This window comes from Molossus molossus, unplaced genomic scaffold, assembly GCF_014108415.1.
Source record: "Molossus molossus isolate mMolMol1 unplaced genomic scaffold, mMolMol1.p scaffold_m16_p_10, whole genome shotgun sequence".
Taxonomy (NCBI): Eukaryota; Metazoa; Chordata; class Mammalia; order Chiroptera; family Molossidae; genus Molossus; species Molossus molossus.
The window spans coordinates 1356797-1379963 of NW_023425345.1; the positions used below are offsets into that span (position 1 = coordinate 1356797).

Here is a 23167-nt window from a genome sequence, read left to right on the forward strand (position 1 = left end):
GCCAGTCTGCTTCATGATGTCTTTGTTAGAAAAGTCAAAATGCTGAAGAGTCCCAGGTTTGAATTGGGAAAATTCATGCAGTTTTATGACGAAGCCTACAGTTCTGAAAAGCAACTGGGGCCCTGGCTGGTTTGGCTCAGCGGTTAGAGCATTGGCCTGCGGTCCGGAGAGACCCAGGTTCGGTTCCTGCTAAGGGCGCGTACCTCGGTTGCGGTTTATCTCCGGCCCTGGTTGGTTGTGTGGGTGGCGACCACTCGATGTGTCCCTTTCACATCGATGTTTCTCTCTCTCTCTGTTCCTCTCTCTCCCTCCCACTCTACCTGAACAAAAAATGGAAGGGTGTCCTTGGGTGAGGATGATACAAAAAAAAAAAAAAAAAGCAACTGGGGATGAGACAGGTGCTAAAGGTGAACAAGCTGATGGATATGAGCCCCCAGTCCAAGGCTCTGTTTAAAATACAGACTTTTAATGGTGACAGATAAAATACCCTATCTGTAATTAAAAAGGCCATCTTTGGGAGTTTGAGATGGTTGGACCACAGTATATAGGTCCAACCTATATACTTTGGGGTACTTCAAATTTATCAGGTCCACACAGTTCTTTTTATCTGAATTTTCTTTCTATGTGGCATTACTACCTGCCTTACCTTCAAAATGAGGAACTTGATCTCTGCTTCCTCTCCTGCTCCCCCAGTCCTTGGCACCATTGTCACTGTTCTGTCTGTTCTTCCTCTTCAGTATTCATCCTCTGGGCCTCCAACTATTTCTCTTTCTCCAGTCTCTAACCTCTCGAGCTGCGCCGTTCAATATGGTAGCCACTAACCACATCTGGCTACTTACAAGAAAATGAATTAAAAGTAAATAGAATTAAAAAGTCAATTCCTGCCCTGGCCAGTTTGGCTCAGCGGTTAGAGCGTTGGCCTGCGGACCAGAGTCCCAGGTTCGGTTCCTGCTAAGGGCATGTACCTCAGTTGCAGTTTGTCCCCGGCCCCGGTTGGGGTCGTGAGGGTGGCGACCAGTCGATGTGTCTCTCTTACAGCAATGCCCCCCCCCCCCACTCTATCTGAAGATAAATGTGAAAAGTCAGTTCCTCAGTTGCACTGGCTGCATTTCAGGTGTTCAGTAGCTGGTGGCTGGTGTATCAGGTGTCCTAGGTCTAGGGGCTCAGTGGTCTATCTCCACTCTCTGTCTGAGGGAACTTTCTGTAGTGGGCTCTTTTTTAATAATTTTAAAAAATTTTGTCTTTTTATTGATTTTTAGAGAGAGAGGGAGGGAAAGAGAGAGAAAAACATCCATGTTAGAGCAAAAGATCATTCAGCTGCCTTCTGCATTCCCCCTACCGGAGATCGAGCCTGCAACCCCAGCATGTGCCCTGACCAGGAATTGAACTGGCACCGCTCTTGATGCATGGGACAGTGCCCAACCAATTGAGCCACACTGGCCAGGGCCCTTGATCAGGTCCCTTCTCCCTTCTGGATAAGTCCAAATTCCTAGTGTGGTGTCCAAGGCCCCCAGCCTGTTGGCACCCATTTTGTTTCCTTGTATTCGGCTACTTTTTTTGCTCCTGCAGTACCATGTTCTTGATTCTGCCATATCTTTTCACCTTGGTAAATGCCGTTCTTGCTGTCGCCAGACCCCATTCCCTGTTTGAGCAGTCCCCTGCAAGCTTCAGATCTCGCCCCAGGCCCTCCTCCCCGGCCTCCTCCAGTCAGCCTTGCCTCCTCCTAGTACTCAGTGTACTTGTCGTCACGGTCCTGCTTGCCTCCGGAGAGTGCAGGTGGCGCCCTCAGCATTTGTCTCTCACTCTGTGGCATGCATAGTGGTTACGCTTTGGGGACAGATAGACTTAATTTCAAAAGCAATCATTTACTTGTCATGTGGCTTTGGGCAAGATATTTCACCTTTGTGTGTCTCCGTTTCATCTGTCAAGTGAGGATTACAATGGTATTTCCCTCGTGTTAAATGAAACCCAATGCCTACCCCCAGCACTGCACAAAATATCTCTTAAATCCTAGCAACGTCCATCAACCGTGCCAAAACCCTATCACCTACAAATAATGATGTTTTCTTTCTTTGTTTCTAATTCTTATATCTTTTACTGTTTTCTTTATTGCATTTGCTAGTACCTAGTTCAATTTAAATAGAAATGGTACTGAATAGATGCAGCATTTTCTTGTTCTGGTGCTTTCTATTTGCTAAGTTTTTTTGGTGAATTAAAAAAATTTTTTGAGATTTTTTTTTTTTTTTTTAAATCTATCCTCACCCGAGGACATTCTTTTCACTTTTTTTCCCAGATAGAGCAAGAGGAAGAGAAAGAGAGAGAAACATCAACATGAAAGGTACACATCGAGTGGCTGCCACCCACACGACCCAACCAGGGCCAGGGACAAACCGCAACCGAAGTACATGCTCTTAGCAGGAACCAAACCCAGGTCTCTCTGGACTGCAGGCCAATGCTCCAGCCGCTGAGCTGAACCGGCCAGGGCTAGATTATTTTTTTAAAACTTAAATTTAATTCATTTTTATTGGTTTTTTAGAGAGAGAAATAGAAACATCAATGTGAGAGAGAAACATCCATTGGCTACCTCCTGCACGCCCCCTACTGGGGATCGAGCCCGCAACCCAGGCATGTGCCCTGACTGGGAATCAAACCAGGACCTCTCAGTCCATGGGATGATGCTCAGTCCATGGGATGAACCACACTGGCCAGGCCTTTTTATTTTTCAGTTACATTTGACATACAGTATTATATTAGATTCAGGGGTACAACAGTGATTAGACATTTATATAACTTACAAAGTTTTGGGGTTTTTTTTTTTTTTTTTGCTTTCTTTTGTTTTGAGTCCCTAACCTTAACCCCACCCCTCCATTGATTTGTTAAATTAAATTCTGTCTAGTTTTTTAGTGGCTATCCTAGTTATTTAACACACTTAACAAAATTTAAAGTAATGTCTTTACTTTTTTCTTGACTAATGGAAGGAGTTTAAAACCTTTTAACTCCACACCCACCCCCTTTTAACTTGTGCAGTATTTCTTTTTTGAATTGTTTAATTCTACAAATTAGATGCCGTGTATCATGCAGTCACTGCTGTTTAGATTTATCTGTATATTCACCGTTATATTCACTTACCGTCTTTCTTGTGCGTCCTGCTTTCCATCTCAGATCATTTCTTTTTGCCTGAAGTATATTCTTTAGAATTTCCACTTTTGTGAGGGTTTTTTGTTTGGTATACATTATATCTGTTTGAAAATGCCTAGTTCTACATTCTTAAAAACTAGTTTTGTTCGGTATGGAGTTCTTAGTTGGCAGTTATTGTTACTCAGCATGTAGTATATATTATTCCAGTGTTACCCTGGTCAGTTGGGCTCAGTGGCTAGAGCATTGGTATGTGGATCGAAGGGTCTTGGGTTCGGTTCCTGGTCAAGGGCATGTACCTAGGTTGCAGGTTTGATTCCTGTTCCTGGTCGGGGTCATGCAAGAGGCAACCTATTGATATGTTCCTCTCACATTGATGTTTCTCTTTCCACCCCCACCCCTCGCCTCCCACTGTGTTTAAAAATCAATGGAAAAGCCTTGGCTGGTTTGGCTCAGCGTTTAGAGTGTCGGCCTGGGTCCAGAGAGACCCGAGTTCGGTTCCCGCTAAGGGCATGTACCTCAGTTGCAGTTTGTCCCCGGCCCTGGTTGGTCGTGCAGGTGGCAGCCACTTGATGTGTCCTTTTCACGTTGATGTTTTTCTCTCTCTCTTCCTCTCTCTCCCTCCCACTCTACCTGAACAAAAAATGGAAAAATGTCCTTGGGTGAGGATTAAAAAAAAAAAAAAAAATCAATGGAAAAATATCCTCGGGTAATAATCATCATCATCATAATAATAATCATAATAATAAATTATTATTCCAGTGTTTTCTGGCTTTCATTTTTGCTCTTAGTCCAATTGTCATTCTTTTGATCATTTCTCACTGCCTGCTTTTATGATCTGTTCTGTAACTCTGAGGTTTTACAGTTTTACTTTAATTTATATGATGTGGCTCTCTCTCTCTTTTTAAACTCTTGCTTGAGTTCATTGAGCTTCCTTGATTTGTGGTTTAGTCTTTGAGCATTCTGAAAAAATTATCTTTAGATATTGCTTCTTCCCAATTCCTATTTATTTTTTATTTTTATTGATTTTAGAGAGAGAGATAGAAACATCAATAAGAGAGAATATCGACTGGCCACCCCCTGCATGCCCCCCACTGGATGCCCCACAAGTTGGGTATATGTCCTGACCGGGAACTGGTGGTCTCTTGGTGCATGGGTCAATGCTCAACCACTGAGCCACACTGGGCAGACCTTCCCAATTCTTTCTTTTTTTTTTTTTATCCTTACTCGAGGAAATTTTTACATTTATCTTCAGACGAGCAAGAGGGAGAGAGGGAGGAAAAGAGAGAGAGAAACATCGACACGAGAGAGACACATGAAGTGGTTGCCACCCACATGACCCCAACTGGGGCTGGGGACAAACCGCAACCGAGGTACGTGCCCTTAGTTGGAACTGAATTTGGGACTCTCCAGTCCATGAGCCAACGCTCTAACCGCTGAGCCAAACCAGCCAGGGCACTTTCCCAATTCTTAATGTTATCTTCTTCTAGAATTTCATTAGATATAAGTTAGATTTCACTATTTCCTTCAAGTCCATCAATTGTTATTTTATATTTTCTCTTTGTTACTTCAGAAAGAATGCCAATTTATCTACTTATATGCTATGGTTGCTTTTTTAAATTTATGTTTTTGGTGTCTTTAGCTCCCTTTATTTTTTGCCAGCTCAATGATGCAATTATATTTTATTCAGCTTTTGAAACTTTGCAACAGGAGAGTCATTAAGATACCTGGCTTTCCCTGCTGCTGAAAACAGAACTCTGATCTATCACTCTGTGTGTTTGTGCCAGAGCCTAGCACATTCCTTGACTCATTCGTTCCAAAAATGTTTATTGTGCCTGTTATGCATCAATGCTGGGGATACAGGGTGAACAAGGACTTTGTTCTTCAGGAGCTTGCATTGTGAGTGGAAACAGACAGTATATAAGTCTGTAAATTGGCATGTGGGGCTGAGTGTTGTTAAGAAAATGAAGCCGAGTTGAGGGTTGAGTGTCAGAGGAATGGGGACGGATTAGGGGAGGTTTCTTCAGAAGGTGATATGTAAGCAGATGTCTGATGATGTGACGCAGCTAAGCCTGCAGACGTCGGAGGAAGGGTGTTCTTGGCACAGGGATAGCCAGCGTAAAGGTGAGGCTAAGCTTAGTGCATTTGGTGACCCACGGGAAGGTCACTAGCTGGAGGAGTCAGGAACTGAGACTGGAGTTGGGAACTGGGCCCAGATGGCATGGGATCTTGTAGGTCAGGGAAGGAAGGTAGGTAAGTGTGACAGGCAGTATTTTTGTTGTTGTTGTTGTTGTTTTTTATTGGGGAGCAAGGCATGTAGGAGGAAGGAGGACGGAAATCGGTCCACAGGCAAAAGGGAGAGCTAGGACTCAAGGGAGACCTATGAAGTGGCCTATTGGAGTGGGGGTTGCCCTCATTTCAGATGTATGTGTACTCCACTATCTGCTGAAAGGATTTATTTATTTATTTATTTATTATTGTTTATTTTTTTATTAATTAATTTTTGTTACAGATGTTTCTTCTTTTTCCCCCACTGATTCCCCCCTCCCCCTCCCTCCCTGCCCAGTTTGTTGTCTATGTCCACTGTTCATGCATACATGCATATAAGTTCTGTGGTTTATCTCTTCCCCACCCACCCTCTTCTGGGGATTGTCAGTCTGTACCCCACTTCCACCTCTCTGGGACTGCCCCATTCCTCAGACTGTTATGTTCATTATATTCCACAAATAAGTGAGATCATATGAAACTTGTCTTTCTCTGTTTGGCTTGTTTCACTTAGGATGATACTTTCCAGGTCCCTCCATGTTGTCTCAAAGGATGAGAGTTCTTTCTTTCTTACAGCTGCGTAGTACTCCATTGTGTATATGTACCACAGCTTTTTTATCCATTCGTCTACTGGTGGACACTTGGGCTGTTTCCAGATCTTAGCTATTGTAAATAGTGCTGCTACAAACATGGGGGAACATATATTCTTTCTGATTGGTGTTTCAGGCTTCTTAGGGTATATTCCTAGAAGTGGGATCACTGGGTCAAATGGAAGTTCAATTTTTAATTTTTTGAGGTAACACCATATTGTTTTCCATAGTGGCTGCACCAGTCTGCATTCCCACCAGCAGTGCACTAGAGTCCCCTTTTCTCCACACCCTCGCCAACATTCGTTTATTTATTTATTTTATTAATTTATTTTTGTTACAAATGTTTCTCCTTTTTCCCCCATTGACCCTCTCTTCCCAATCCACCCCCCCCCCATCCCCAGCATTGTTGTCTCTGTTCACTGGTTACACATACATGCATATAAGTTCTGTGGTTCACCCCCTCTCCACCCCCCCTCCTCCAGGCAGTTATTGGCAAGTTTTTGCGTTTTGTGGCTTGAACCAGGTAGCTGAAGCAGAGGTAGTGTGAGGTGGCCACTTTCTGGCCCTGTTTCAAGGTGGAGCTGACGGGGTGTGGGATTTAGAGAAGGAGAGGAGTCAGGGATGATGCTGGGGTCAAGTCTTGGGCAGCTACGCAGGTGATGGAGCTTTTCACTGAAGGAGGAAGACTAGGTAGGAGCCCATGGGTGGTTGGGTGGGGGAGCAGAGGTGACTGTTGGACAGTGCATCTGAGAGGCCTCTCAAATGCCCAGGGGTGGGTGCCGAGCCAGGGGCTGGGCTGTGAGGGAATCGGGGCTCCAGGGAGAGGCCTTTGCTGGAGAAGTAAATCAGGAGGCCGGCGTGTAAGGTCAGGGGAAGAAGGGGGTCCCCTAGGAAACTGGTGTGCACATCACAGAGCCCGGGGCCCTGCTGGTTGGACGTGGCCGTGAAGGCGCTGCCTGGGTGCTCTGCCGGATAGGCTGAGGACAGGCTGAGGACAGGCTGAAAGGCGGGGGAGCACTGGGACTGAGTGAATGTAAGTGATATGCAAGCCCGTTATCTGTGACTTGAAGATAAGGGACTTGAATTCCTTTACCGGAAAAGCTTGAATTTCGTGCTTATGGGAAAAGCTTGAATGTCATGCTTATGGAAATTACAGAAGGTGCCTAGTTGGTGTCTTATTTTCCTTGTGGATTCAAAAGTAACGCAACTAATATATTCTTAGGGTAGAAAAATTAAGAAATATGGGTATGCAAAAAGAAAAACCCAAAACTCACATATTTCACCATTCAGAGAAGGGGAATACATGTAAATATTTATTCAAGTATCTGCTCAGATGCCCCTTCCTCAGGAATACCCCCACTCTGTCTGCAGTAGAGCCCGACATGCTGTCCCCGCTCTGGCCATGTCCCCGCAGACCTCGCCCCACCTGCTGCTGCCTTCCTTTCTGGTCTGTCTTTAGGTCCCCTGGGCCTTTCTTTCCCCCTCTCCTTCACCCCTGTGCCCGGGCCTGGCGCATCACACGCCTTCATTACATTTTGTTCAGTGAAAGAATTCAGCCCTGGCCGGTTTGGCTCAGCGGTTAGAGCGTCGGCCTGCGGTCTGGAGAGACCCGGGTTCAGTTCCCGCTAAGGGCATGTACCTCGGTTGCAGTTTGTCCCCGGCCCTCGTTGGTCGTGCGGGTGGCAGCCACTCGATGTGTCCCTTCACGTCGATGTTTCTCTCTCTCTCTTCCTCTCTCTCCCTCCCACTCTACCTGAACAAAAAATGGAAAAATGTCCTCAGGTGAGGATAAAAAAAAAAGAAAGAATTCACACGCTTTGGTAATGCCTTTCAGACTTCTTTTCTGGGCAGTCACCCACTCTTTAAAAATACATTTTTAATTAAGGTCAAGTGTTTGATGTTTTAGATACTCGGAACTATCTGTACACTGCGGGGCATTGGACGTTCTTTTCGGTCTTCTTTCCAGCTTCCAGAGCAGCCTGCGCCTTGGTTGGAGCACCTTAAACTCATTGTCACTGGGCTGCAGGCAGCAGCTTTCTCCTTGCTCCTCCCTCCCTCCCTCCCTCCCTCCCTCCCTCCCTCCCTCCCTCCCAGCCTAGTCAGATGTGACCTTGACTTTTCTTTCCTGCTGCTACACTTGCTCATGGACTGCAGGGCTCAGGGCCCCGCCTTGTTGTGGATTGCTTTCACTCCCTTCCTCCAGCTCTTAGCAAGGGTTCTGGCACTCAGAAAGTAAATGTTTTTAGAATATTGGGGGGAAAATATACATAAAATAATAAAACATCATTGTATTGACAGCATTTTACCGTGTTTTTCAGAATAAAGAACATTTTATGGAAAATGTTAAAAAATTTGGAACACAGGCTATATCTTAAGCCAGCTAAGTTGACACATGTTTTATTAAGGAAAGTGTGTGTGTGTGTGTGTGTGTATGAGAGAGAGAGAGACAGAGAAGGAAAGAGGGGGGATGTGTATCAGGAGGGGGAGAGAGAGACAGAGAAGGAAAGAGGGGGGATGTGTATCAGGAGGGGGAGAGAGAGACAGAGAAGGAAAGAGGGGGGATGTGTATCAGGAGGGAGGGAGAGAAGAGAAAGAGTGTGTGTATGTATGGGGTATCTGTGCATGTACTTCTGTGTATGCTTATATATATCTGTGTTTGGTATTATAATTGAAGTTAAGATAGTTACCAAACCATTTTCTTCAGGGCTTCTCAGATAATACTTACATCTGCTAGATGGTATTTTATCATAAGTGGAAATGTTATTAATTTTTCTCCTTTGTAATCTCGTAACTGGAAATGTTTATTAGGCAGGTAACATCATGAAAAAAATATATAGGAGGCTTAGCATTGCAGGTGTTTGTTTTGTGTTCCTGGAGTTTTCAGTGGCACAACTGAGAAATGAGCATGTAAGTCCTATTTGCTGAAGTGACTTGTGTCCTGTGGGGTGGGTCATGGCCAGAGACACTGAGAGTTGTGCTAAGGATGAGGCGGTATAGATGGACATCTGGTGAGTGCCTTGTGTGTTCAGGCACTCACTTATAATGTGCCGTTTAAATTTCTTATAACTTCCCCATGAAGTATAATGATTACCCTATTTTATAGATAAGAAGAATGAGGCTTAGAAGTTAAAACTGTAGCTCTCACAGCTATCTATCACAGCTAGTTCAAACTCTGTTCTCTCTACTCTCCCTGTTTAAGGGAAGCTTTTGCTATTAATTTTATGCTTGGTTTTAGCTCATTAGTATCAGATTATTGCTTGATAAGTGGGTTCCCTGTTTATTTTTTCAAATTACTGGATAGGCCTTCATGTTATATGGACTTTAAAAAATATATGTTTTTATTGCTTTTAGAGAGAGAGGAATGAAGAGGGAGAGAGAGAAACATCGATGAGAAACTGAATGGTTTTCTCCTGCATGCCCTCTACTGGAGATCAAGCCCACAACCCAGGCATGTGCCTTGACCTGAAATCGAACCTGCGACCTCTCAGTGCATGGGACCTTGCTCAACCAAATGAGCCGCACCTGCCAAGGCTATATGAACTTTTTGTTGTTGTTATTAATCCTCACCCGAGGACATGTTTTCCATTGATTTTTTTTTTCTTTTTAGAGAGAGCGGAAGGGAGAGAAGGAGGGGGAGAAAGAGAGAAACAGAGAAACATCTATGTGAGAGAGACACATTGATTGGTTGCCTCCCGCACATGCCCTGTCTGGTTCTGGGGATTGAATCTGCAACCGGGTACATGCCCTTGACTGGGAATCAAACCCACGACCATTCAGTCCGTGGGCCAGTGCTCTAACCACTGAGCAACTCCAGCCAGGGCTATACGAACTTTTTTTTTTTTTTTTTTTGTAATGTTCACCCGAGGACATTTTTTGATATTTTGTTCAGATAGAGTGGGAGGGAGAGAGAGAGAGAGAGAGAGAAATATCGATGCGAAAGGGACACATCGAATAGTTGCCACCCACACAACCCAACCAGGGCCGGGGACACACTGCAACCGAGGTACGCACCCTTAGCGGGAACCGAACCCGAGTCTCTCAGGACCGCAGGCTGACGCTCTAACCGCTGAGCCAAACTGGCCAGGGCTGGCTATATGAACTTTCTAAAAACTAGCTCGGCTGGTGTGGCTCAGTGGATTGAGCATCATCCCATGGCTTGAAGAGTCCCTGTTTGATTCCTGGTCAGGGCACATGCCTGGGTTGCGGACTGCATGCAGGAGGCAGCCAATCGATGTTTCTCTCTTACATCGATGTTTCTATCTCTCTCTCTAAAAAAGCAATAAAAACATATTTAAAAAATAAACGAGATCCCTGTCAGGTAGAACTCAGTTGTCAGTTTGTCACACTGGGTCCATACTGGCTGTGTCCTTCTCTAGAACAGAAGACTTGGGCTCCAGCTTGTACATTTGAATGAAATGGAATGGTTTCTTGAGAAAGTGGCACCATAATTGAGTGCATCGATACCTATTTAAAAACCAAATCCTTTCGTGGTTTGCATGACTTGTTTTAACTTCAAAGGCTCATATTCACAGCACTGCTTGAGAAGTATTTGCGTTCATTTCCTGACAGAGCTCTGATAGGGGTGTGGTCCCATCGGTGGTTTCCTAGCCTCTTGTGGTGGGCTGCTTGTCAGGACGTGCTGGTAGGTAGACAGTGCAGAGGTCTCTCTTCTCCTAGTGTAATAAGTGACTCAAGCTGGCAACCAGCGGTATGCCCAAGGGCACCCTGTCCTTTGTAAATTCTCTCTCCCCTCTCTTCAGAAGCGACAGCCACTTCCCAGAGCTTGCCTCAAGGACCTGCGTGACCCTGTGCTGGGCTGGTGTGTACTGCCTTCTCTTTACCATGCAGGGTCCTCTACCTGGGGTGCCTGTCCACACTTCTCCAGCTGATGAGGTCCTACAGAAATGTCAGCTCTGTGCACCCTTTCTGGACCCTCCTGTCTGTTCCTATAGCATTTTGTCAAGTACTTGGCACTGTGTTGGAGAAGGTTAAGTGTTTATCAACCCCGTGGAAGGGGTGTGCTTAGTGATTGTCTCCGGCTTGTTTGACGGAGGCTGGCCTGTAGTCACCACCATCACTCTGGCACTGTGACCGACTATTGAAGGCCCCACGCTGGCACTGTGCCAGGTCTCAGACAGATGCCATTTGATCCTCAGAACGTCTAAGGCAGATTGGATTCCATTTACCGACAAGCAGTACCAATCACAGGCCTCTTAAGTAGTTTGCCGCGGCGGCTGGGCTGTGCAGCCGTCACGCCAGCACGTCTTGTGGAGAACCACAGGTGCGCACCAGAGCCACCAGGCTCATGCAGGAGCGCCGTGCTCTTTGCCGTTGTGCTTCCAGCTGCCTCTCGTTTGCAGGTGGCGACTCGCAGGGCCTGCAGTCCTCTCTTAAGGATTCAGCAGGGCCTCGCTCAGAAAGCGTCTGGGGGGAAGAGCCTCGGGACCTGCCCACTCTGCTCTGTGCAGGAGGCAGCGGGAACTGCCCACAGAGGCCCTTTGTGTGGCAGGAAGTCCTGCTTCTGGACGGGGCTGCCTCAAAGTGGAGGGGTTGAAAGAAGCTGAAGTGGTTGACCTGAGGCCACTGTGACTCATGCTGTTGTTAATAATGTCCTTTGTCAAGTCTGGGAAGCTGCTCTAACAGACCTCGGAGGTGGCCTCCCAGCCCGCTGCTGCTCTCGGGGTCGCAGTTCTGTCACGTCTGCCCTGTTGAATGCCCCCATTTTCTCGCCCGAACAAAGGACAGCCTCCTGACCCACTCTGTAGATTTCCTTCTGCTTTTGCCAGAGAATCTTTCTTTCTCACCTGGGCCTACATGACTTCTTTTTTTAGGCTTTAAGTACATCTCATGAGTTGGAAAACTTGCAGCTCAAGGAAGAAGTATTCCACTGAGCGACTGCTTCCGAGAGAAGGAATCTTCGGCAAGTGCTGGATGTAGCTTAATAGCTGGTGGCAGGGAGTGGCCCTGAGAACTCGGGGAATGAAGGTGAAGCGAAGGGGCCCGAGTCCACAGCCCAGTCCCCTGCAGCTTTATCACACACACCTGTCGTATCTGTGCCCATCTGTCAGTCCTTAGGTACTGTGGTGGGATGTCAGGACACCCTGAAGTGAACCGGAGGGGTAGTGATAGTGATATGTCATCATCCTCATGTGCTCTCCAGCCTGACCTCCCGCTGGGCGTGAGAGAGGAACAATGGATTTCCAGCAGAGAGAGAGAGAGAGAAAGAAAACTTGTATGTGTGCACGTTTGTGTGTGTGTGTGTGTGTGTGTGTGTAATGCTGCTTGTGTGAAGGATTCTAAGGTTATTTTGGAATAACACCACTTCTGTCCTTGGCAGGCAGCCTTACATATTGTGGCGTAATTGGAGCTCCTCCTGGGTTGACATGATGGCAAATCAATACACGCTTGTTCTTTAGAGCCACAAAGTGAGTCTTTGTTGGATGTGACCGCCTGGGCAGTCAGCGTCGAATGCTTACGTATGTGGGCAGAAGAAGCACATCTGTTGAATGTGTGTAACCATGGCTGATACATACTTCTTCAGACTTTGGTGACTGGAGGTCATACCCTCTTCCATATTTAGAATGGTAGAAAATCAGAACTGCAAAGGCTCTTTTCATCTACCCACCCCACATTGAAGAGAAGGGGGGTGCGGGTGGGGACAGACCCGAGCATGACCCCAGCCCCTGCCCATTCATGTGGTGAAACCTGGGGCAAGTTACTCAGAGGAGGCTTAGTGCAGGCTGCAGTGAGCGTTCGGGGCCAGGTGCAGAACAGGCTGGGGGTGGCGGGCACAGTGTGTTACTGCTGTCACCAAGTCAGAGGCCAGGAGGGACCTGTGATGTGCGCTCAGCTCTAGCTCGAGCGTGCAGTCAGCACTTCCTTCTTCCTTCCCCTTAGACTGCGGTGGACTTGGGGCACTTGTGTTTTGGGGGTCCTCACCCTGGATTATATTAGATACATTACATTATGCTCACAACTGAGTTTAAAGATTTTTAAAATATTATAAAACTAATTGAAAGGGCTTTTTACTTTTGCTTTTGAAACTGGCCACAAGAAATTATTTTCTTCTCCTCTCATTCATTTGTGTGTTTGTTCAGAGGGAACAGCATGTGTGAAGCTGCAGGGGTGAGGGGTATAGTACTTGTGTAGCACTAACTGCAGGTTGTTAACTGTGGCCGGAGCAGGTAACAGTATCACTGTGTGCTGCATGGTGAGGCTGGAGGGGCAGTGGTTAGAACTGGGAGGCCCTGCTAGCCACAGTAAGAAATCTTGGAGTGCTTTCAAGTAGAAGCATAACTTATCTTTTGAAAGACACATCAACCATCCTGGTTGCTTCATGAAAAATGAAAGGAGGGGAGACCAGATTGGTGGCTGGGGACCAGTTAGGCCATTAGTGATCTGGACAAAAGCTGGTGGTGGCCTTAACAAAGGTAGCCATTGTTGCAAGGATGGGCAGAGTTGGAGGACTCGGAAGTTATTACAGAGCCAGTGTTGTCATGTGTTGGAAGCTATTAAATGTGGTGGAGTTGGTGGGGGTTGGGTGTGGGAAGAAGAGGAGTGTCTGGCTTGAGTAGCTGGGTGAATGGTGGGACCTTTCCCTGTTGTAGGAAACCCAAGGACGGGAGTGGGTACAGGGAAGGTAGGAAGTGGTTTGCAAGGACAGTGCCCTGGCCAAGTGGAGGTGTCTAGTAGGAGTCAGATGTGTGGGACTGGAGTTCATATGAGAGAGCTGGGCCAGAGATGCCCGTCAGGGGTCCTGAGGTTCAAGGAGGTTTGATGTGTGGGAACAGAAGAGCTTACTTAGGCGGAATGTGCAGCAGGAGGGTCGGGCCTGGGACAGAACCCCGGGGAACTCCAACACCCAAGGCCTGGGCAGAGGAGGAGGAGAGAAGCCGGGAGAGGCCGCGCGGTGATGGCAGGGCTGTGGCTGTAGGAGGAGAGAGTGCAGGAGAGGCAGTGGGAAGACCCGAAGCTGCCGTTCGGTTTAACACTGTGGAGCCTGAGAAGTATCTGCAGCCTGACTCCGGGGGGTCTTGGGCTTTCTAGTCTGATCCATTTTGTTAGAAAGATGGGAGAGGAAGCGGTGAGCTGAGAAGTGAGTGCATGGGGTGAGAACTGGAGAGTGGGTAGTTCTTGTGAGAGGCTTGGCTGTGAAAGGGAGAGGGGTGAGCAAAAGCTAGAGAGGGTCAACCAGTCAAGGCTGAAGATACAGAAAAAGGGATTGATGGGTGGAGGGAGGTCCTGTGGCCATGAGAGGAAGTGGTGAGGGGACAGCCGTAGACAGCACTGTGTATGCAGACACCTTCCAGTTATGCAGGAAGTGGGGGGTCTCTGCCTGCCCACTTGTCCAAGTTCTGTGAGGTGGGATTTATCATCTGCTGAGAGCGAGGGGACGGGAAGTGGCCAGGGAGCAGGTCTGCAGGATGTCCCTGTGGGGGACAGAAGGCTGTGAGGAGGGTGCCTGAGGGGACCGCTGGCACTGTGAGGAGACAGGACAGTGTGGCAGGGAGAGGTGGAGTTTCTCCAGCCAGGTGTGAGGGAGAGCTAGACTCACGGAGCTGGCAGCATTAGTCCCAGTGGTGCCTGAGGGTAAGGGGTGAAGAAGGTGGCACCAGCCAGCCCAGGACAAGGCGAGAGAAAAGGTGTGGGTTGAAGGCAACACCATGGAGAAATGAGGGTCTCTCTGATGAAAGACAACTTAGTATTACTGCCCTTGCAATTTCTAATGAATTTTTTTCTATTAATGTGACTATTAGTCCAAAGGAAGACACATGGTGTTTATAGTTTTGGAAGGAGGTTCTATCATGACAGGTAGGAGTCAGTTGAGAAAGTGTCCAGGTGTCTGAATGATGAACTCTTCACTGTGTGTCTACCACTCTTCCAGTCATAGGAGCCTGATCCCACTCTGTCTCTGCCTGCCACTGACAGGTGGCCTGCCAACTCTCCTTGAACTTCAGGAACGCCACCTGCTGAGAACTCCTTCCTAGTGTTGGAGAGCTGGGATTTTAGTGAGTTTTTCTTTGTGTAAAGTCATGCAGGACCCATTCCCTTGAAACATGGATCTGGCTTCGTTATGTGAAGAAAGAGCACAACTTCCCTTTCCGTAGTGCAAATATAAGCATCTTGAAATGGACACACTGCAGCCATTTTACAGAAACAAGGCTAAGGAGACTGAAGGCATCACCACAGTCTCCTCCATCCCTTGTCAACACCCCCCCCCACACACACACACACAACTTAATATTTGTTGGTTCAGACATTCAGTCACTTAGCAAATATTTGAGTGTCTACCTCACTGGGGCTACAGAATGAAAATACTCAGTCCTTGCCTTTAAGGTTGACGTGTAACGAACGTTTATGTGCTCTTTTACTCTGCTTTTCGTAGCTCGTGCCCAGTTTCAGATATCAGCGGCCCCCTGCTTGTCTGTATAAGGCTGTGTGGTGCCCACTCTGTCAGTTCACCCTGTCTTCTCCGCTTGTGAGCATCTGACCTGTCCCCAGTCTTTGCTGGTATAAATATCACTGAGATGAACATTGTGTCCCAGCTGTTTTCCTTTGAGTTTATTTGCTTGAGGCATATTCCCGAGTGGGACTGCAGGGTCAGAGGTCAGTCACTGTTATCTGCCTTATTCTGTGTTTCCATGAAGCCTATTGGCAGTGTTAGAGTACATTCCTATTTTCCTATAGCCCCACTAAAACTGGCATTGTCATTTTAGTTTTTCTTTTATAAGTTATTTTTATATGTTTATTTATTTTTTTAATCCTCACCCGAGGATATTTTTCCATTGCTTTTTAGAGACAGTGGAAGGGAGGGAGAGAGGGAGGGAAGGAGAGATAAAGAAACATTGATGTGAAAGAGACACATCAATTAGTTGCCTCCTGCATGACCCCAAGCAGGATTGGGGATCGAGCATGCAACCCAGGTAGGTGCCCTTGACTGGGAATTGAACCCACATCCTTTTGGTCCAAGGGCCGACACTCTAACCGCTGAACCAAACTGGCCAGGGCAAGTTATTTCCATTTTTAAAGGGAGTTAAGCTGTTTTTCCCACATGATAATTTATTGTGTGAGACTTGGCTAGGTTATGCTGCAGTAACAAGTGAACCCCAAATCTCAGAGGCTTAACATAACAAAAATGTCTTTCTTGCTCGCTGTGCCTGTCCCTGGTAGGGCGCTGGGTGTAGGTCCACACAGGTGCTCTGGGGGCAGGCTGGCTGAGGAGACCGCTGTCCTGTAAGTGCAGCAGGATGCTTCTCAGTGGATGACAGGCAGAAAGGAGAGGGCGGGGACTGTTCGTGGCTTTTCACTGGTTATGCGGCCTACAGCAGGCGGAACCTCAGGGAGCGGTCCTGTCTGTGCCCCATCTGTCTTTCTCCTCTGTGCTCATCTGTGGCAGCTTCTTTGTGAAGTGGAATGGGGTCCTTAGTCTTCATATCAGCCCTACATATATTTTAGGTAATAAGATTTTGTCAGTTATGTGGAATTTCATTTTTTTAAATTTGCTTTCCACGTGACATTTTATCATGCAAAAGTTTAATTACGTAAGTTTGGGGCACATCCATCTTTTTTCTCTGGTATTTTTTTAATTTTTTATTTTTTTATGATTATTTTTTTAATCCTCACCCGAGGATATTTTTCCATTTTTTGTACAGATAGAGTGGGAGGGAGAGAGAGGAAGGGAGAGAGAGAGAGAAACATCGACGTGAAGGGACACATCGAGTGGCTGCCACCCGCACAACCATCCAGGGCCAGGGACAAACTGCAACTGAGGTACGTGCCCTTAGCGGGAACCGAACCCGGGTCTCTCCGGACCGCAGACCGATGCTTTAACCACTGAGCCAAACTGGCCAGGGCAATTTTTTTTATTTTTAATGATCTCTGAACTTTTTATTGGCTTCCTGTCCCCCAAGGGGTGCCCCACTTCTGCTGCCTCCTTAACGCCTCAGAACTTTGGTGTCACTGACCTCAGACACCACTTTGCTATCCATAGTCCTGTGGGTGGTGGTCTTTTGGATGAATTATATGGAGTTGCTGTTGTCCAGGGCATCATCAAGATCAAAGTCCTCCCCTTCTTCCAGTAGGAGCAGTAGGTGGTGGTGATCTTAGCCTCCAGCTTGACCTTGATGTTCAGCAGGGCCTCGTACTCCTGGGCCTGGCGCTGCTCCTCTGCCTAGGTCTGGGCTAGCTCTGACTCCAGGTGCAGCAGGATCCCACTGCGCTGTTCCATCTGCATGGCACAGCGCATCTCCATCTCCCTCAGGCTGTGCTCCACACTGGCTTCAGAGTTCTCCTCAAGTCCCAGTGGATCTCCAAGGACTGAACCATATGTCTCAGCTCCGTGAGTGTCATCTCTCAGTGGTCTGCGAGGTGACCACTGTAATGCTCTCCTCAGTCTGCTGGCACCAGTACTTGTCTAGCTCCTCTTGGTTCTTCCGAGCCAGCTTATCATGCTGGGCCTGGGCCTGGATGTCCACCATGATCTTGCTGAGTTCTTGAGACTTGGGGGGCATCCAGTTCCATGGTCATCCCAGAGTTGGCGATTTGGTTTGCAGACCATTCACTTCTTCCTCGTGGTTCTTAAAGAGCAGCTCCTCCTTGAGAGCCTTGAGCTCTGTCTGCAGCTGCAGCTGAGTGATATTGATGTCATTAGTGACCTTTCAGATCCCATTGATGTCACTCTCCACAGACTGGTACGTGGCTAGCTCTGTCTCATACTTGACTCTGAAGTCACTAGCAGCAAGATGGGCATTGTCAATTTGCAGAATGGTGTGGGCATTGTCCACAGAACTTGCAAAGATCTGAGCCCTTAGATCTTCAGTAGTCTTGAAATAATGCCTGTAGTCTCTTAGAGTCTATTCTCCAGGTGTTCCCAGATTTTGCTCTCCAGTCTCCGATTATCAGCCTCCAGGCTCCTCACCAAGTAGAAATCTGGGTGGTCATTCAGGCATTGCATGGTCTCCCTCTCGCTCTGGATGCCCCATATGCCTGCCAGACCCCCAACCATCCTCACAGACAGGCCCCTGGACTCCCAGCCACTCAGACACTGGTGGAGTGGGATGCAGACGTCCAGAAGCCTGAGCCACTGGCCCCTACATAGACACTTGCCCAGTGGCTGGGTGACTGCATGGAGCCCAGGGTTTGGTAGCTTGTGGAGAAGCTGGAGTGGGTGCTGAAGACCATGTTGTTCAGGGAGAAAGGCAAGAGGCCAAGATTTGGGTTTGGGCAGCCTCCTTTGTTTCTTCAATACCACAGTTTATCTTTTTCTGAGAGCCAGACAATAAGCTATTTTCTTTGAGTTGCTTAAAATAGATTTTTATTTGGCTCTGTCTGACACTTCAAACTAATCCAAATATATATTGCAATGTCAAGGGGTTTTAATTTAAGTTAACTTCGGTCCTTGGTGATATGTGTTTGTTCTGTAACACGAAAAACCTGAGCACACTCCTCCAGTGCAACACCCCTGCAGAATGAAAACACTCTGTAAGGTAGGAACTTCCTTAACCTGATGCAGGGCATGAATGAAAACTCACAGAGCTGGGAAGAAGAGAAGGACCGAGAGGACAGGGCTGTCTGCTCTCACCACTTCTGCTCACAGTGCACTGGCGGAGCTAGCCAGGGAGTGAGGCGAGGAAGACCAATGAGAGGCGTGCAGATCAGAAAGGAAAAGTAAAACTCTCTGTTCAAAGATGATGTGATCTTATATGTAAAAATCCTAAGGAATCCACTGAAAAACTATTAGAACTAATATGTGTGTTCGACAAGTTTGCAGGATACAAGATCAATATATAAAATATTTGATATTTCTGTAAGCTAGCAGTGAATAATCAAAAAAATAAAAGAAAATTCCATTTATAATAGCATGAAAAATAATGAAACATTTAGGAATAAATTTAACAAAAGAAGTACAAGACTTGAACACTGAAAACTACAAAATGTTGTTGAAAGAAATTAAAGGTGACCTAAATAAATGGAAAGATATCCCACATCCATGCATTGGAAGACTTATGACTGTTAAAATGGTAGAACTCCCTAAATTGATATACAGATCAGTGCAACCCCTGTCCAAAGCCCACCTGACTTCTTTTTGTAGAAATCAACAAGCTGATTCTAAAATTCATATGGAATTACAAGGTATCCAGAATAGTCCAAACCATTTTGAAAAAAAACAGAACATAATTGGAGCACTCATAATTTCAAAAAGTTCTACAAGTCTACAAGTATTCAAGACAGTGTGGTATTGACACGAGGATAGATCAGTGGGGTAGAATCAAGAGAACAGAACGAACCCCTAATGTGTGGTCAGCTGGTTTCAGACAAGAGCACTAAGCTATTTCAGTGAGCAAAAGAATAGTCTTGAACAATTAGTGCTGGAACACTTGATATCGACATGTAGAAAGGTGAGTTTGGACCTCTGCCTCACACCACACTCAGCTCTAGATGAGTCGGAGACCTACATGGAAGAGCTAACTCTATAAACCTCCTGGAGGAAAACAGGCATACATCTTCACCACCTGGGACTAGGCAGTGGGTGCCCAGCTATGACACCAAAACAAACAGCAAAAGAAAACATGGATAACTTGGACTTTATAAAAATGAATACTCTTTTTGCTTAGAAGGATACTTTCAAGAAAGTAGGAAGCTCACAGAATGGGCAGTTGGAGGAGGTGGAGGCAGTGGGGTCCGCCAGCTTGAAGGGAAGGAACGGAGAACTGGGAAGACCAGGGACTGGCAGGTGCCCCGTCTCCAGGCCATGCTAGTTTCTGTCCCCAGTGCAGGGCTCACATTCTGGTGGTACCACTTCCTAACTCGCTGACCTCATGATGGGGCTTCTCTCCTCCTCCCTCCTGCATCTGTAAAGAGGAGTGGACATTGAAGAGGAGGGGTGGAGGCGCCTGGAGCACAGGGGGCGCTCTGTGTAACTGTCCAGGCCCCGGTGGCCGCCGTTCTTCAGTCCCTGAGTGCAGCTTCTGGGATTTTGAGATGCAGATGTTAGGAGCTGCTCTTGAGCAGCTCACAGTCTAACAACTTACCTGCAATGCTTTTCTTTCCATTCATCTCATAGAATAGTCAGATCTATTTTTGGAGTAAAATGCTGTCCTAATTACAGAGTAAAGGAGGAAATTGAGTTTTTATGCCAGCATTATTTCTTTCCCTTTCATTTCAACCTTTATTCTTTAATGGCTGGCTGTAATAATAATACTAGGTAACGTTTTTTAGGCTGCTCACAGCATCGTCCTACTCAAGCATCACCATCAACCCCTTCCCTGCAGCAGGCTGTACTAATGCAATGGGCCAGGAAAAATCCAACTTTAGAAATCGGGTTGTTGTATCTGGTGCTAGATAGCATTTCTGCTGTCAATGGCTTATGGGAGGCCTACATATCCAGACTCTGAAGTGCAGGTCCTGAGAAGTTGGGGACTTGATCTGCTCACTGTGGTTTTCCACACCTGGACCACTGGAAGTGTTCAGGGCAAGTGAGTAAGAGAATGACTAGAGGGACTGACAAAGATGCAGTGATCCTGTTTGCACAGCAGTTTAGGGGGATGTCTCTCTCCTTAGTAGGCTGGCGGGGAAGTGGCGTGTGCAGGTCAAGGCCAGAGGGAGCCCTAGAATCCAAGTCTCCTGGCTCCATCATCCCACCCCAACCTTGAATGCAAATGTGGTCATATTTTTCATAAAAATGTTGCCCTGTGGGGAGTATGTTGCCATTGTGGGGTTGGTCTCTCACTACGGCTGTGGGGAGGGCAGGTAACGAGTTAGGCCACTTGTTTCTGGCTTAACTAGGCCTGCTCTCAATAATTTTCCTTTCAAATCTTGGGACTCTTCCCATACATTGCCTTGTACTGTTGTTTGCATTCTCACATTAATATCAGTTTAGAAAATGTCATTTTTGTCCTTTTTAAAGTAACTTTCTATTTTTAAATCTGTGGAGCATCAAGTCAGTATTTAGCTTGGGGAGATCTTCAGCCTGAGTCCCACGTTCCCAGAGTGCCTGCCAACCAGCGGTCTAAAAAGTCTCACTGTAAAAATCAGCCCAAGGCACGGACCTGTCACTGACACGTTTCTGTTACATAAGGAAAATGAGTTTGGGGACATGTGTAAATGCTGTTGGCTCTAGCTCCTCCATAAAACCTGTGTGGGACTCACAGCCGACAAGCTGGACTGAGACCTGCTACTCTGGGTCTGGTCCTACCTTTGTTGCCGAGGCTCTGTAACCTGAGACGGTTATTACCCAAAACACGCAGAGCCATCTGAAGATGACCGGGGGCACGCCATGACTTGTTTTCTGTGAGCAATTTGGATGTAAAAGACCAGAGGTAAAACACAGTCATGTCAAGGGTTATTACACGACTCTAGATATAGCTTTTTTTATCCTCACCCGAGGACATTTTTCCATTTTTCATTCAGATAGAGTGGGAAGGAGAGAGAGGAAGAGAGAGAGAGAAACATCGATGTGAAAGGGACACATCGAGTGGCGGCCACCCACACAACCCAATCAGGGCCGGGGACAAACTGCAGCCAAGGTACATGCCCTTAGCGGGAACCAAACCCGGGTCTCTGTGGACCTCAGGCTGACACTAACCGCTGAGCCAAACCGGCCAGGGCTAGATATAGCATTTTTTAAAGGGTTATGGAAGAAAGGCAGACCAAAGGACTGATAATTTTTCCTTTTTAATTGACTTATCCTTGGAGAAGAAAGGAGAGAGAAGCATCCATGGGCTGCCTCCTGCATGCCCCCCAGTGGGGATTGAGCCAGCAACCCGGGCATGTGCCCTGACTGGGAATCAAACCAGCAACCTTTCGGTGCACAGGATGATGCCCAACCAACAGCCGCACCAGCCAGGGTTAGCATTTTTTTAATGCTAATTGCTCACATAGAAATGTCCCTTTCTCTAACCTTCAGGATCCAGCTCAGACAGCACCTCCCCTCTCTCAATCTCTCCCCTTAGCCTTGTGGTTCTGTCTCATTTCTTGGGTACCTGTTCTGGGTGACGCATAGGTTAAAGGGCAGAGACCTCCACGGAATTCTAGATGGAACAGAAGGACCTCTGTGAGCCTGCCCAGATGGCGCGTGGTGGAGCACTGACTTGCCAGTCTGTCCAAAAGGACACTGAGGAGTTGCCAGGGGGCCTGGCCAGGCCTCTTTGTGTTTGTGCACCCACTGCTCAGTGTGGTCCTAGTCATGGTACATACCTTTGCCTACGCGCCCAGCTTTCTGTAGCATGTCGGAGCCTTAGTAGAGCTTTAAGGATCACCTCCTTTATGAACAAGGACACCAGGGGGGCTTGTGCTCAGCCCAAGGTCTTTCTGCTCCATCTCATTAGATTCTCATCAGAGCCGGGACGGAAACCAGCATTTGTGTTTGCTGCATGAGACAGGCTTCCTTGCGAGGGCTAAGCTAGTCCTCGGTAAGCAGTGTGCAGGGTGGGCATCGTCTCCCTGGTCTGTGAGTGGGAACTAGAGACACAGAGCAGTGAAAGGGTTTTCTTGAAGCACATGGCTCGTAAGCCCCGGGTGGTGGGTCAGTCCTACTAGTCCCATTCCTTGCCAGTGCTCTTGGGGACACCAGGCAGCCCCTCATGGATACACGGGAATCTCCTCCTCCACGTGGTAGTGGGCATTGGCAGCAGGCTACCAGATCTTGTGGGGGTTTTTTAAATCCTCACCTGAGGACATTTTTTTCACCTTTTGTTCAGATAGAGTGGGAGGAAGAGAGAGAAAGAAACATCGACGTGAAAGGGACACATCAAGTGGCTGCCTCCTGCACTACCCAACCTGAGCCAGGGACAAACTGCAACCGAGGTACGTGTCCTTAGCAGGAACTGAACCCGGGTCTCTCTGGACCGCAGGCCGACACTCCAACCGCTGAGCCAAACCAGCCAGGGCCATGTCTTGTGGTTTTTGAAGGTGCTGCTGGTTGGTCACCTGTGTTTCCACAGACCCCACGAGTTCGAGTTTCCTGCCGTGAGCCCCTCTCAGGTTGACCTTTGTCTGTGTGGGCAGTGCTTTCCCCTGCTCAGTGCCTGTGCGCTGGAGTGATTCCCCTGGGCTTTGGGTAACAAACCAAATTGGAATCTCAGTGATTGTGGGGCTTGAATAATTTATGTTTCAAAAGATTAAAAAGCCCTCACAAAGTACATTTTAAGGGGTCGCCTAAGTGCCATTACTTTGTTGAA

The 23167-nt window shown here is 47.2% G+C and overlaps 1 protein-coding gene and 1 pseudogene across 4 annotated transcripts in view; one reads left to right on the forward strand and one right to left on the reverse strand.

Moving 5' to 3' along the window:
- PACSIN2 (protein kinase C and casein kinase substrate in neurons 2) overlaps positions 1–23167 on the forward strand; it is a 95453-nt gene that overhangs the window by 18883 nt on the left and 53403 nt on the right. The gene's annotated exons all lie outside the window — the stretch shown is intronic.
- LOC118623146 lies at positions 16925–18170 on the reverse strand (annotated as a pseudogene).